Consider the following 16844-nt stretch of genomic DNA (forward strand, 5'->3'; position numbering starts at 1 on the left):
CCGTCGATATCTCATCGATAGGCGATACCGGTAGAACGGCCAACGACACACATCTAGGATCGCATTTACTCTTCCTTGGATGGATAACCAATACCCTAGGACCGTTTCATCGCGAGCTGCTCCGGTCCTCAAACAACTCGCGAACCACCGATAGGATGATATTAGGAATGGCCGACTTTCATCCTTTAACTCTCAGTTCTGCTTACCAAAACATAGGTACTTGGACCTTAAAGACCACTATATGTTCCCCGATCGGGGGCAATCGGAACGTCTATCCATCATCAACATCGTTTCACTCATTCCGAACCACCAAATTGGACAGACAGTACCATATTCACCAACCGATTGCTTCAACTTCGCAAACTGTATGGTAAGTTCTACTAATTTCACATCTTACCATCGACTAATAGTGCATAAATCCACTTGGAAATCACTTTTCCTTGGTCCTCGGACCTTCTACGACAACGTCCAACAAATATCCGAAGTCGTTTCCCAACTTAGACCAAGCATTTCGTATCTTTACTTCTAATCGATTTTTTCTCTCATAATTGACGATCAAAATCTAAAAACCACATTTTGAGCCAGAAGCAGTCGTCCGATCGTCCTGGGGGTAGTCTCAATCGATTTAGAAGGGCCCAATTCATAAAGATACGTACTCAGTCAAATTCATGCTTCTGGCTCACCTACCCCCTATATAGAAAACGAAAGCGTACAGGCGTGGAAAACGTGCCATTTTTCTCCATCACGGACTTTTTTTTTCTCGTTGCACCGACTCTAGTAAAAAAGTGAAATTTTTTACTAGTTACCAACTTTTGCAAATTATCATCGGATATCACTTTTCATGGTCTATAGTAAGTTCTTATCACGTTTTAGTAGTTTTTGAAAAAAAAATTTTTTTGAACTTTTCAAAATTTTTCAAAACAAAGTTTTTGTAGGCGGTTTTGTGTATGGAGGGTTACTAGTCTCGGGGTCACTGTTTGACCAAAAAACCACTATATATCATTCGAAAGGTAATTTCAAGAGCTACAAAAAATTGTTCTACGGCACCCCCCTCCGACGTCTAGTATTCGAGTTATTGGCCAAAAACCATCACTTGAGCGATTTTTCGTTCAGGGTACCCGACTCTAGTAAAAAAGTGAAATTTTTCTCGATTGACCAAGTGTTGCAAATGACCATCGGATTTCACTTTTTATGGTCTATAGTGAGTTCTGATCACGATTTGGTACTTTTTGAAAAAATTTTTTTGACGCACTTTTCAAAATTTTGCAAAACCAAAACTTTTTAGGCGGTTTTGTGTATGGAGGGTTACTAGTCTCGGGGTCACTGTTTGACCAAAAAACCACTATATATCATTCGAAAGGTAATTTCAAGGGCTACAAAAAATTGTTCTACGGCACCCCCCTCCGACGTCTAGTATTCGAGTTATTGGCCAAAAACCGCAACTATAGCGGTTTTTCGTACAGGGTACCCGACTCTAGTAAAATGATGCGATTTTTACTAGTCTAGGAACTTTTTGGTCAAAAAATCAAGTATATGTCATTCGATAGATAATTTCAAGGGCTACCAAAAATTGTTCCACGACACCCCCCTGCGACGTCTAGTATTCGAGTTATTAGCCAAAAACCGCAACTTAAGCGGTTTTTCGTCCAGGGTACCCGACTCTAGTAAAATGATGCGATTTTTACTAGTCTAGGGAACTTTTTGGCCAAAAATCAAGTATATGTCATTCGATAGATAATTTCAAGGGCTACCAAAAATTGTTCCACGACACCCCCCTCCGACGTCTAGTATTAGAGTTATTAGCCAAAAACCGCAACTATAGCGGTTTTTCGTCCAGGGTACCCGACTCTAGTAAAATGATGCGATTTTTACTAGTCTAGGGAACTTTTTGGCCAAAAATCAAGTATATGTCATTCGATAGATAATTTCAAGGGCTACCAAAAATTGTTCCACGACACCCCCCTGCGACGTCTAGTATTCGAGTTATTAGCCAAAAACCGCAATTATAGCGGTTTTTCGTCCAGGGTACCCGACTCTAGTAAAATGATGCGATTTTTACTAGTCTAGGGAACTTTTTGGCCAAAAATCAAGTATATGTCATTCGATAGATAATTTCAAGGGCTACCAAAAATTGTTCCATGACACCCCCCTGCGACGTCTAGTATTCGAGTTATGGGCCAAAAACCATTCATACTTGAGCATTTTGCTCATTTTGCCTGTACGGGTACCGGGGACTAGTAAAATCAGGCCAATTTTACTAGAGTAGGGGTCCTTTTTGGTCAAAAAAACAACTTTTGCTCGTTCGATAGGGAATCGATAGGGCAACAAAAAATCGTTCTACGACCCCCCCTTCCGATGTCTAGTATTCGAGTTATGGGCCAAAAACAGTTTATAGTTAATTTTTCACTCGATTTTTCACCAAGTATCGCACATTACTCCGGTTCTATACATTGGATCGTCAATCTTTAAGATTTTATGGGTAGTTCCAACTGTTTGCTACATTTCATCCATACATCACCAACCGATTCAATGTCTGTGCTAGAAGTTATTAGAGGAATAAAAAAATTTACCCTTGGCTTTGGACCGTACAATTTTACCCATTTTTGGCCCATATTTGCCCCATAGCTCCGCCGGTATCCAAGATATGGCCACACTTTCTTCTGGCCATGGGTAGATGGCACTTGTGGCTAGATTTCTTCCATGCACCACTAATCGCTACCATGTCTGTGGCCGGAGCTATTCACGAAAGCGCCTCGCGCACTTGGTCGGATTTTTGGTCCAACTTGCACCATTTTTGGCCCATATTTGCCCCATAGCTCCGCCGGTATCCAAGATATGGCCACACTTTCTTCTGGCCATGGGTAGATGGCACTTGTGGCTAGATTTCTTCCATGCACCACTAATCGCTACCATGTCTCTGGCCGGAGCTATTCGACGAACAACCATCGCATTTACCTAGGTACTTTTTCGGATTTTTGGTCCAACTTGCACCATTGTTGGCCCATATTTGCCCCATAGCTCCGCCGGTATCCAAGATATGGCCACACTTTCTTCTGGCCATGGGTAGATGGCACTTGTGGCTAGATTTCTTCCATGCACCACTAATCGCTACCATGTCTGTGGCCGGAGCTATTCACGAAAGCGCCTCGCGCACTTGGTCGGATTTTTGGTCCACCTGGCACCATTGTTGGCCCGTATTTGCCCCATAGCTCCGCCGGTATCCAAGATATGGCCACACTTTCTTCTGGCCATGGGTAGATGGCACTTGTGGCTAGATTTCTTCCATGCACTACTAATCGCTACCATGTCTCTGGCCGGAGCTATTCACGAAAGCGCCTCGCGCACTTGGTCGGATTTTTGGTCCAACTTGCACCATTTTTGGCCCATATTTGCCCCATAGCTCCGCCGGTATCCAAGATATGGCCACACTTTCTTCTGGCCATGGGTAGATGGCACTTGTGGCTAGATTTCTTCCATGCACCACTAATCGCTACCATGTCTGTGGCCGGAGCTATTCGACGAACAACCATCGCATTTACCTAGGTACTTTTTCGGATTTTTGGTCCAACTTGCACCATTTTTGGCCCATATTTGCCCCATAGCTCCGCCGGTATCCAAGATATGGCCACACTTTCTTCTGGCCATGGGTAGATGGCACTTGTGGCTAGATTTCTTCCATGCACCACTAATCGCTACCATGTCTGTGGCCGGAGCTATTCGACGAACAACCATCGCATTTACCTAGGTACTTTTTCGGATTTTTGGTCCAACTTGCACCATTTTTGGCCCATATTTGCCCCATAGCTCCGCCGGTATCCAAGATATGGCCACACTGTCTTCTGGCCATGGGTAGATGGCACTTGTGGCTAGATTTCTTCCATGCACCACTAATCGCTACCATGTCTGTGGCCGGAGCTATTCGACGAACAACCATCGCATTTACCTAGGTACTTTTTCGGATTTTTGGTCCAACTTGCACCATTTTTGGCCCATATTTGCCCCATAGCTCCGCCGGTATCCAAGATATGGCCACACTTTCTTCTGGCCATGGGTAGATGGCACTTGTGGCTAGATTTCTTCCATGCACCACTAATCGCTACCATGTCTGTGGCCGGAGCTATTCGACGAACAACCATCGCATTTACCTAGGTACTTTTTCGGATTTTTGGTCCAACTTGCACCATTTTTGGCCCGTATTTGCCCCATAGCTCCGCCGGTATCCAAGATATGGCCACACTTTCTTCTGGCCATGGGTAGATGGCACTTGTGGCTAGATTTCTTCCATGCACCACTAATCGCTACCATGTCTGTGGCCGGAGCTATTCGACGAACAACCTGCGCATTCACCTTCTCGTTGCACTTCTTCGGGAATTTGGTGCAACCAAGTTTTCACTATAACTTGGTCATTTTCCGTCCATCGGACATGCGGTTTTGGGTGTCGATACTTGACACCGCACGCTACAATATGTTCCTCCACGACCATGTGGTCCGATGCTTCCAACAGGAGCTATTCGAGGAGTACCGATTTTTCACCATTAAAAATGCTCAATTTTGCACCAACTTTTGCCTATAACTCAGGCTGTATCGATCGGATCTTCAATCTTGAAAAAGTTTTGGATAGGTGGCACCAAATGCTACATTTCGTTCTTCCACGTCAACTTTGTCCGATGTCTAGCAAAAAAGTTATTCGCGAACCAAGTCCAGAACCCATGCAATGGCTGCCCTCATTGCATACATCACGGCGGTTAACTCTCGTTACTCTATACCGTGGACTTGGTACTTTTTCAGGCATTCGTTGCTACTTCTTGGTTCATGATATTCGTTTACGGTCTTCACTAGGGCATTTGGTGCTCCTTATCGGTTCATGATATTCGTTTACGGTCTTCACTAGGGCATTTGGTGCTCCTTATCGGTTCATGATATTCGTTTACGGTCTTCACTAGGGCATTTGGTGCTCCTTATCGGTTCATGATATTCGTTTACGGTCTTCACTAGGGCATTTGGTACTGGGCTTCCCACTTTCTACTGATCGATCCATACTCACTTGCGTGCACCTAGCCTAGGAAGGTTTCCTTGGGCTTCCCACTTTCTACTGATCGATCCATACTCACTTGCGTGCACCTAGCCTAGGAAGGTTTCCTTGGGCTTCCCATCTTTCTACTGATCGATCCATACTCACTTGCGTGCACCTAGCCTAGGAAGGTTTCCTATGGCTTCCCATTTTTCTACTGATCGATCCATACTCACTTGCGTGCACCTAGCCTAGGAAGGTTTCCTATGGCTTCCCATCTTTCTACTGATCGATCCATACTCACTTGCGTGCACCTAGCCTAGGAAGGTTTCCTTGGGCTTCCCATCTTTCTACTGATCGATCCATACTCACTTGCGTGCACCTAGCCTAGGAAGGTTTCCTTGGGCTTCCCATCTTTCTACTGATCGATCCATACTCACTTGCGTGCACCTAGCCTAGGAAGGTTTCCTATGGCTTCCCATCTTTCTACTGATCGATCCATACTCACTTGCGTGCACCTAGCCTAGGAAGGTTTCCTATGGCTTCCCATCTTTCTACTGATCGATCCATACTCACTTGCGTGCACCTAGCCTAGGAAGGTTTCCTATGGCTTCCCATCTTTCTACTGATCGATCCATACTCACTTGCGTGCACCTAGCCTAGGAAGGTTTCCTTGGGCTTCCCATCTTTCTACTGATCGATCCATACTCACTTGCGTGCACCTAGCCTAGGAAGGTTTCCTTGGGCTTCCCATCTTTCTACTGATCGATCCATACTCACTTGCGTGCACCTAGCCTAGGAAGGTTTCCTATGGCTTCCCATCTTTCTACTGATCGATCCATACTCACTTGCGTGCACCTAGCCTAGGAAGGTTTCCTATGGCTTCCCATCTTTCTACTGATCGATCCATACTCACTTGCGTGCACCTAGCCTAGGAAGGTTTCCTATGGCTTCCCATCTTTCTACTGATCGATCCATACTCACTTGCGTGCACCTAGCCTAGGAAGGTTTCCTTGGGCTTCCCATCTTTCTACTGATCGATCCATACTCACTTGCGTGCACCTAGCCTAGGAAGGTTTCCTATGGCTTCCCATCTTTCTACTGATCGATCCATACTCACTTGCGTGCACCTAGCCTAGGAAGGTTTCCTATGGCTTCCCATCTTTCTACTGATCGATCCATACTCACTTGCGTGCACCTAGCCTAGGAAGGTTTCCTATGGCTTCCCATCTTTCTACTGATCGATCCATACTCACTTGCGTGCACCTAGCCTAGGAAGGTTTCCTTGGGCTTCCCATCTTTCTACTGATCGATCCATACTCACTTGCGTGCACCTAGCCTAGGAAGGTTTCCCTTTGGTACCGACTTCCATCTACGCACTCGATATAACCTAGGTACTTGGTACCGATGATGGTTAACACTCAAGCATTTCTTGCATCCTGCGTGCAAGGTACCAATTTTCACTTCTCAGGTGCGTTTATGAGCCCGCATTAATCCAATATCGCTCTGATGGCCTTTCTTATTATTTCATCCGATAGCCCTTGCCAAAAGCTACCAAAAGTTCCTCCACGGCCATGTGCTCCGACGCTTAGTTTAGGAAATATTCGAAAAAATTCAAAATAGGAAGCATTTTCTTATTGGAAAATCACCTTAAATCGATGGCCATTTTTTGGGCAAAAACTTTAACGTCTTCCCGACTTTGCGGGAATTGCGAATTTTAGGCACCCAGAGAAAATCTTTTACTTTAAGGGGGCGGCCGCGAAGTTGCCCAAAGTCTCGGACACAAAAATTCTCAAGTTCCCCACTCTAGTAAATCGCCCTATGAGTATCTCCTGGCCCGCGAGCTCTGCGAGCGGGCCAGCTTCGGCGATTTTTGCCTTTTCGCCTAGGCGGTTCTTCTACGAAATTGGTCCACAGCTTTTGCTCAGAAAGCTAGCATTTGTTGCAACAGTTAGGTACTTGGTACCACATTTTGGTATCCATTTGGGCATTTGTGGCAACTACTCGGTACTTTGGCCCACATTTCGCTCTACTCGGGCTTCTATGGTGGTACTTGTCGGTACTTCTGGCCAACTTAGGCCAATTGGGTGCAACTTGTGGGTACTCTGTGGGTACTTTAGGGCGTATTGTGTCTTTCGGGTGAACCTTCGCTATACTTCATGGGTACTGATGGCCAACTTAGGAACATTCAGTGCAACCTTTGGGCCTAAGGAAATTTGTCCAACTCTTTGGACTTAGAAAATTTTCTGGACTTAGAAAATTTTCTGGACTTGTAAAAATTTTCAAATGTTCAATTTGGCCCACATTTCGCTCTACTCGGGCCTCTATGGTGCTACTTGGCGGTACTTTTGGCCAACTTAGGCCAATGGGGTGCTATATGTGGGTGCTCTATCGGTACTTTTGGCCATGTTAGGCCCATTCGGTGCTATTTGTGGGTACTCTATCGGTACTTTTGGCCATGTTAGGCCCATTCGGTGCTATTTGTGGGTACTCTATCGGTACTTTTGGCCATGTTAGGCCCATTCGGTGCTATTTGTGGGTACTCTATCAGTACTTTTGGCCAACTTAGGCCAACTCAGTGCTACTTGTGGGTACTCTATCGGTACTTTTGGCCAACTTAGGCCAACGCGGTGCTATTTGTGGGTACTCTATCGGTACTTTTGGCCAACTTAGGCCCATTCGGTGCTATTTGTGGGTACTCTATCGGTACTTTTGGCCAACATAGGCCAATTGGGTGCTACTTGTGGGTGCTCTATCGGTACTTTTGGCCAACTTAGGCCAACTGGGTGCTATTTGTGGGTACTCTATCGGTACTTTTGGCCAACATAGGCCAATTGGGTGCTACTTTTGGGTGCTCTATCGGTACTTTTGGCCAACTTAGGCCAACTGGGTGCTATTTGTGGGTACTCTATCGGTACTTTTGGCCAACTTAGGCCAACTCAGTGCTTCTTGTGGGTACTCTATCGGTACTTTTGGCCAACTTAGGCCCATTCGGTGCTATTTGTGGGTACTCTATCGGTACTTTTGGCCAACTTAGGCCAACTCAGTGCTACTTGTGGGTACTCTATCGGTACTTTTGGCCAACTTAGGCCAATTGGGTGCTCTTTGTGGGTGCTCTATCGGTACTTTGGGACATATTATGTCCTTCGGGTGAACCTTCTCGATACCTCATGGGTACTTGTGGCCAACTTAGGAAAATTCAGTGCAACCTATGGGCCTTTGGAAATTGTTCCAACACTTTGGACTTAGAAAATTTTCTGGACTTAGAAAATTTTTTGGACTTAGAAAAATTTTCAACTTCTGTATCTTCTTCATCATGTTCCATTTTGTGGGACTTAGAAAATTTTCTGGACTTAGAAAATTTTTTGGACTTAGGAAATTTTTCAACACTTGTAAAATTTTTGTTCCTTCTTTGAAGAAGAATACTTTCCACTATTAGCTTCTTTCTCTTTTTCTTCTTAGTTGTCTTCTTATTTTCGGTCCGAGAGCGCCGACACTTGTAAAATTATCTAAGTCCGAAGACTTTTGGAATGAACCAAAAGTCAACGAACACAATACATCAACCCTATCAACATCAAGTGGCAACCCGAAGGAAGCGCAGCGGCCAGCCCATGTACAACGCGAAGTTGTAGCATGCAACCAACCAACCGCTAACCTCCAACGGCACTCAATGTATTCGTTACACATGGGCGCACCTGCACCACACTGTCGTGACCATCCAACGAGCCGTCGGTTCGGTCGTGTGTTACAAGCACCCCATCACATAGGCATAGAGTCACCACACAGTGTTCTTCAACACTCTCGTCACATGGTGCAAGTCACGGTACGCACCACCAATGTGCACTGGTTGGCCAATTCCAGCACACACGGGGCGCGCACGCGCAAGCACTAACCACCAAGCATGGGTCGCCTGAGAGGATCGATGCGAACGCATCTCTACAACTTGAAGCTCCCAGCCTGTAGTCCCGTCGTTTGCGGGCGGTCGTAGGTGTCGAAACTAGTGATATCCACAGTCGGCAAGCTCGTCCACCGGTGTTCCCAACATGTATGGTACTAACACGTGCAGCGCGAACCCGCCCTTTGCGGCCTAGTAGTAAGCGGGGATGAGACGCCAGTGTGCCAATGGACAGCACGGACGGTTCTCGGAGGGTTGTTAGGCCCGCTAGCTTACGACCACCTAATGGGTATAAGAAGCGCTATCAGCTCGGATTGGATACGACCTTAGAGGCGTTCAGGCATAATCCAGCGGACGTAGCGTCATACCATAGTCCGTTCGAACTAGTATTGAGCCAGTGGTCCGTACCTGTGGTTCCTCTCGTACTGCACAGGAATTCCGTTAAGATAGCGACAAACAATGCACACCAGTAGGGTAAAACTAACCTGTCTCACGACGGTCTAAACCCAGCTCACGTTCCCTTGAAAGGGTGAACAATCCTACGCTTGGTAAATTTTGCTTTACAATGATAGGAAGAGCCGACATCGAAGGATCAAAAAGCCACGTCGCTATGAACGCTTGGCGGCCACAAGCCAGTTATCCCTGTAGTCTGAGCGAAACCTCCGAAGTGAACGGACGTGTTTTTCGAGCGCTCCCGTGCGAATTTGCGAAAAAGTGCGTTTAAAGCGAATTAGTTCGAGATTTACCCACAGGTGGCGCTGGTGTTGTTAGGAGTGATATTCCCCAGCCCCCCCAACTCGAACCATAGTGCTACGAGCGTTTTTACGGAAAACGTGAAATATTTCACGAAATATTTCATGAAATATTTCAACCTTGAAATATTTCAAAAGAGGACAAAATTTCCTTTCCGGGGAGCCGTCGGACGCCCGGATCGGACAAGTGGTTCTGGAGATATAGGGGATTGAAAAAGTTTGATAAGTAGTTCGATAACTGTTATCGAACTCCAACACCGAGTTATCAAACTTCCGGACAAATCCTTTAAAGTGGGATATCTCGGTAACCCCTCGGGCTAGAGGGACGTCCGGGGTATCGGTGGATAGGTCTCGGAGTGGAGCACCGGATCGTCACCCCCCCGCGCCACCCATATCCACCCCCTCCCCCTCAGGAGGGAAAAACCAGTGTTTTCTAGTGTCCGGTTGGTATTGCCCTCTAAAAGTGCGCGAATCGGTTAAAAATATTGCAGAACATTAAGTGAGATTATCCCGATTCGATGAAGTGGTCTGCCGTTTCTGTGCGTTGAAAAACAACGGAGATATAAGCGCCCAAAGTTGGAGGTTTTTCGCGTTTCCGGTTTTGACTCTCGCCATACAATTTGTATGGGATTTTCCGGGGATCAGTTTTTCGTGAATAACTTCGTCAATTCTTGACGGATTTTCAAAAATAAAACATCAAAAGACGCGTATTGAAAAGACGCATCCAACGGTGTTAAGTTTGTGCGTGTGTGTGTATGCCACCGGAAGTGGTGACCAGAAAACAGGTGTTTTTCAGTGTCCGGTTGGTATTGCCCTTCAAAAGTGCGCGAATCGATTTAAAGATACTGTAGAACGTTAAATGAGAACGTCCCGATTCGTTGAAGTGGTCTGCCGTTCCTGTGCGTTAAAAAACAACGGAGACATTAGCGCCCAAAGTTGGAGGTTTTTCGCGTTTCCGGTTTCATTCCCGGCCATACAATTTGTATGGGATTTTCTGAAAACCAGTTTTTTGTGAATAACTTCGTCAATTCTCAACGGATTTTCAAAAATAAAACATCAAAAGACGCGTATTGAAAAGACGCATCCAACGGTGTTAAGCTTGTGCGTGTGTGTGTATGCCACCGGAAGTGGTGACCAAAAAACAGGTGTTTTTTAGTGTCCGGTTGGTATTGCCCTCTAAAAGTGCGCAAATCGATTTAAAAATACTGTAGAACGTTAAATGAGAACGTCCCGATTTGTTGAAGTGGTCTGCCGTTTCTGTGCGTTAAAAAACAACGGAGATATTAACGCCCAAAGTTTGAGGTTTTTCGCGTTTCCGGTTTCATTTCCGGCCATACAATTTGTATGGGAGGCGGTTTCGTCTGGGCATTTGTATGGTGGTAGCACATGCGAAATAAGAAAATAGTGGTACTCACGGTCTTGGATGGTGAGATCCCTTACTGTAGTGAGTGCCGAGTCGTAGCACATGCGAACATTAGAAAATAGTGGTACTCACGGCCGTGGATGGTGAGCGACGAAATCGCGTGACGTCACAAGGTGCCGTGACGTCACAGGAGTAGTGTGTGAATATCAAACCGGAATCTCAAAATAGCGGCCAAACCAAGAGTGCCAGGACTTTGGTTCCACGTGGCCGACCCCCGATTCTGGCCCTGGGCCCTGTGGCCAAATTTGGCATTCCTACATGCCAAGGGGGGGGAGTTTTTCGCGGGTCAGTTTTTGGTGAATAACTCGGTGAGTTCTTGACGGATTTTCAAAAGTGACGCATCAAAAGACGCGTCTCGCAGAGGCGCATCCAACAAAAATTTGAGCGAGTGTGTACGGTCGGAATAGCGGAAGTTGTATGCGGAAAACCGGAAGTGCGTTTAGGTTTTCTCATTTTTGAAGGACTACGTACAAGTAGAGTCGCGGAGTTAAGTGTCCAGAAGGCTAAGTGGGAACGACCCGCTTCGATTGAGTGGTCTGCCGTTCCGGAGAGACGATTAGTTCCGGAGTTATCTGCCTGCAAAATTCGGATTTCCATTTGAGGAAATCGCGTGACGTCACAAGGTGCCGTGACGTCACAGGAGTAGTGTGTGAATATCAAACCGGAATCTCAAAATAGCGGCCAAACCAAGAGTGCCAGGACTTTGGTTCCACGTGGCCGACCCCCGATTCTGGCCCTGGGCCCTGTGGCCAAATTTGGCATTCCTACATGCCAAGGGGGGGGAGTTTTTCGCGGGTCAGTTTTTGGTGAATAACTCGGTGAGTTCTTGACGGATTTTCAAAAGTGACGCATCAAAAGACGCGTCTCGCAGAGGCGCATCCAACAAAAATTTGAGCGAGTGTGTACGGTCGGAATAGCGGAAGTTGTATGCGGAAAACCGGAAGTGCGTTTAGGTTTTCTCATTTTTGAAGGACTACGTACAAGTAGAGTCGCGGAGTTAAGTGTCCAGAAGGCTAAGTGGGAACGACCCGCTTCGATTGAGTGGTCTGCCGTTCCGGAGAGACGATTAGTTCCGGAGTTATCTGCCTGCAAAATTCGGATTTCCATTTGAGGAAATCGCGTGACGTCATAAGGTGCCGTGACGTCACAGGAGTAGTGTGTGAATATCAAACCGGAATCTCAAAATAGCGGCCAAACCAAGAGTGCCAGGACTTTGGTTCCACGTGGCCGACCCCCGATTCTGGCCCTGGGCCCTGTGGCCAAATTTGGCATTCCTACATGCCAAGGGGGGGGAGTTTTTCGCGGGTCAGTTTTTGGTGAATAACTCGGTGAGTTCTTGACGGATTTTCAAAAGTGACGCATCAAAAGACGCGTCTCGCAGAGGCGCATCCAACAAAAATTTGAGCGAGTGTGTACGGTCGGAATAGCGGAAGTTGTATGCGGAAAACCGGAAGTGCGTTTAGGTTTTCTCATTTTTGAAGGACTACGTACAAGTAGAGTCGCGGAGTTAAGTGTCCAGAAGGCTAAGTGGGAACGACCCGCTTCGATTGAGTGGTCTGCCGTTCCGGAGAGACGATTAGTTCCGGAGTTATCTGCCTGCAAAATCCGGATTTCCATTTCCGGTTCGGTCAACAAACAAGGTTAGTACGAGTTGGACCCACAGGTGGCGCTAGTGTCGCCAGGAGAAATATTCCATAGCCCACCCCACTTGGACCATCTAGCTACAGGCGTTTTTCTGGAAATCGTGAAATATTTCACGAAATATTTCATGAAATATTTCAACCTTGAAATATTTCAAAAGAGGACAAAATTTCCTTTCTGGGGAGCTGCCGGACGCCCGGATCGGACAAGCGGTTCCGGAGATATAGGGGTCTAAAAAGTTTGATAAGTAGTTTGATAAGTGTTATCGAACTCCAACACCGACTTATCAAACTTTCGGCAAATTCTTCAAAGTGGGATATCTCGGTAACCCCTCGGGCTAGAGGGACGTCCGAGGTATCGTTGGATAGGTCTCGGAGAGGAGCATCTTTTCGTCACCCCCCCGCCCCTCCCATATCCACCCCCTCCCCCTCAGGAAGGAAAAACCTCCCCACGCCAAGTAGGACATCGGTGCGGGGTATCATTCGAAAGGTCTGGAGGAGGGGCGTTGAGTCTTCACCACTCCGCCCACCTCCCACCCACCCCCCACGCAGAACAGCAAAGAAATGGTGATCACCCGAACGTCGATGCGTGCTGCGTCGGTGGATTCGCGCGCGAAGACAGGAGCGGCCTCGGGTGTTGAACCGAGGGTGGTTGTCCAGCGACTACCAATGTCTTCCTCATCAACGGCTTCGCCTGCTGCTGTAGAGCTGAAACTCCTGCAGGAGGCTCTGCAGAGTATGGAGCGGAAATATGAGGAGATGCGGAAGCAGAACGAGAAGCTGCATGAGGAGCTAATTCGAATGTGTCAGATGTTCGAAGAGGCTAAGAAGGAGGCGCGCCTAGAGGCCATTCGGCGCGAAGAAAAGGCGGATGCGGAGATAGCGATGCTCCGTGTGGCTCACCAGCGTGATCGTGATGCGCTCAATGAGCTCATCGCGCAGGTGATTGGACATCAGCGTCCAGGAGAGGCAATCCGGCAATCCGCAAGCCCGCCAACCCCCATGCCGCGACGTCCATTGCAGATGCATGGACAACGGCAGCTGGAGGAGCAACAGTGGCAGCAGCAGCAGCAGCAGCAGCAGCAGCAGCAACATCGTGAGCAGCGGCAGCAGCAGCAGCAGCAGCAGCAACAGCGTCAGCAGAGTGCAGCGACGGCTATGGTGGTGCCGTCTTCGGACCAGGAAGGCGACTCCTGGACTGAGGTGGTGCGCCGTAAGCCGGCACGCCAACCGGCGAGAACGCAGCAGCAGCAGCAGCAGCAGTGGCCGCAGCTGCCACAACAACGGGCGAAGGTCCAGCGACAGGCGGTTGCAGGACCATCGTCACAGCAGCCCCAACAACAGCAGGGGCAACAGGCCTGGCGTAGCCAGCCTGCAACACGGCGAGGCGGAGGGCGTCAACGGCAGCGCAAAATCAAGCCGGACGCAATTGAGATTGCTCCAGCCGAGGGACAAACCTGGACCGAGGTTTACCAGGTTGTGCGTGGGGCTCCAGAGATGGTGAAATACGCAGAGGCCCTCGGAGTCGGACGACGCACCACACGCTCCCGACTCGTTATGGAGCTGAAGGAGAGCGCGAACGCTGCAGAGGTGCTGCAGTGCATCCAAGACGTGTGCGCGAAGGCGGAACTGCCGGCATCAGCACGATTGGTGACTCCCACGGTCGACATCCGGATGGACGCGGTCGACCCTTTAGCGGAGGAGACACACGTGGCGAAGGCACTCTCCGAGCTATGCCAGCACACCGTGGAGGAGACTTCGGTTCGGCTGCGACCAGCGTGGGACGGCACGAAGGTGGCGATAGCGCGGGTGACAACGAAGGCGGCAGAGGAGCTGGACGGGAAGTTTGTCAAAATCAAGTACACGTCCTGCCTGATCCGGAAGGTGGCTCCAATGCAGACGCGGCAGCAACGTTGTTACAAGTGTCTGGAGATGGGACACGTCCGGGCAGCGTGCACGAGCGAAGTCGACCGCTCGGCCAGCTGCATTCGTTGCGGGAAGCCGGATCATCAGGCGAAGAGCTGCACGGCGGAGGTGTGCTGTGCCGTGTGCAGCGGTCCGCATCCGGTCGGGCATCTGACGTGCCGGCGCTAAAGGTGCTGCAGATCAACCTTGGGCGGGGCAGGACAGCTCAGGACCTGCTGATGCAGACGGCTCGCGAGCTGGATGTTCAGGTGGTGCTCGCCTGTGAGCTGTATCGGCCGCCTCGAGATGATCCGCGATGGGCTGTTGATGAGGAGTTGAGCGTGGCGATCGTCGCAACGGGGGCTTACCCCATCCAGCGTCTGTGGGGAAGCGTCGTCCCGGGATTGGTGGTTGCCACGATAGCGGGAGTCACTTTCGCCAGCTGCTACGTGTCGCCCAGCAGTGGTTCGGAAGACTTCGAGGAGTTTCTTGGTGCGGTGGAGGTGTCGCTGGTGGGACACACAACATCAGTCCTGGCCGGGGACTTCAACGCCTGGAACGAGGAGTGGGGGAGTGCGCGCACTACCCGGAAGGGGCAGGAGCTCCTAAGCGTGGTGGAGCAGCTGGCGCTGCAGACGCTGAACCGTGGCAACGTGCCCACCTTCAAGGGCAACGGGGTTGCGCGGGAAAGCGTCATCGACGTCTCCTTCGCCAGCCAATCCATTGTGCGGCCGGACTCATGGCGCGTGCTTAACCGCTTCTCCGGCAGCGATCACGAGTACATCGAGTTCCAGGTGGACGTTCCGGGTCAACGGAACAAGCGACGTGGCCAGCAGCACCGAAGCCAAGCAGCAGCCAGTGACGGGACAGCCAGGCATGCCGGAACTCGGTGGAAGACGACGCAGTTCGTCCGGAAGAGCTTTGACATCGCCCTCACAGTCGGCCGTTTCGGACAGGTCGACACTCCGGAGGGGCTGGTTGGCGGACTCACTCGAGCGTGCGATGAGACCATGGAGAGAGTGCACGGGGCTACCTTCCATCGCAAGCCCCAGGTGTACTGGTGGTCTCCGGACATCGAGCGCTTGAGGGAAGAGTGCGAAGCAGCGGAGGCAGCCCATCGCCGGGCTCAACTGTCGGAGCGTGCTGTGACGTCTGCCGGACTGCAGGACTGTCGTCGTTTGCTGCAGGCCAGTATCCAGAACAGCAAGGAGAGCAGCCTTCAGGAGCTGATCGACGGAGTTGAGGCTGAGGTGTTCGGTCTCGGGTACAAGGTTGTGCGAGCGAAGCTTCGCGGCCGGGCGCCACCGGAAACGGATCGAGCTGTTCTTGGTCCGATCGTCGACGCCTTGTTCCCGGAGCATCCAGCGTTCGAGTGGCCGGACATCGAAGCAAGCACCGCCTCACACGTCGCTCTGAGGCCGGTCACGAACTCGGAGGTTCTGCTGCTGGCTGAGCGGATGGCGTCGTCCAAGGCGCCAGGGTTGGACGGCATCCCCAACACTGCAGCGAAGGCAGCGATGCGGATGCACCCGGAGGTCTTCGTGGACGTGTACAACCAGCTGCTCGAGCGAGGCGAGTTTCCTGCGGCGTGGAAGGAGGCTCGACTTGTGCTGATCGCGAAGCCGGGCAAGCAGCCGGGCGACCCGTCATCATATCGTCCGCTGCTCATGCTGGGAGCAGTCGCCAAGGGGTTCGAGCGGGTGATCCTTGATCGACTGAACGACCACTTGGAGAACAGCGATGCTCCGCGACTGTCGCCAAGGCAGTACGGGTTCCGGCGCGGCCGTTCCACGATACAGGCCATCGAACGTGTGATCGAGAGGGGGCAGCACGCGAGGACGTTCCATCGCACCAACCAGCGGGATCCTCGATGTCTGGTGGTGGCAGCACTGGACGTCAGGAATGCCTTCAACTCCGCCAGTTGGGAGGCGATCGCGGCTGCCCTGCAGAAGCTGCAAGTTCCGGTAGCCCTCCAGAGAATGTTGCGCAGCTACTTCTCTGAGAGGAGGCTGGTGTATGAAACCAGCGAGGGACCAGTGCGGCGAACGGTCACGGCGGGCGTTCCACAGGGCTCAATCCTGGGCCCGACTCTGTGGAACGCCATGTACGACGGCGTGCTTCGGCTGGCGCTACCCGAGGGCGCTGAGGTGATCGGTTTTGCCGACGACGTCGTGGTGCTGGCGAGCGGGACGACACCGGAGGCGGCGACGCGGTTAGC

The sequence above is a fragment of the Anopheles funestus genome, assembly GCF_943734845.2.
Source record: "Anopheles funestus chromosome X unlocalized genomic scaffold, idAnoFuneDA-416_04 X_unloc_40, whole genome shotgun sequence".
Lineage (NCBI taxonomy): Eukaryota > Metazoa > Arthropoda > Insecta > Diptera > Culicidae > Anopheles > Anopheles funestus.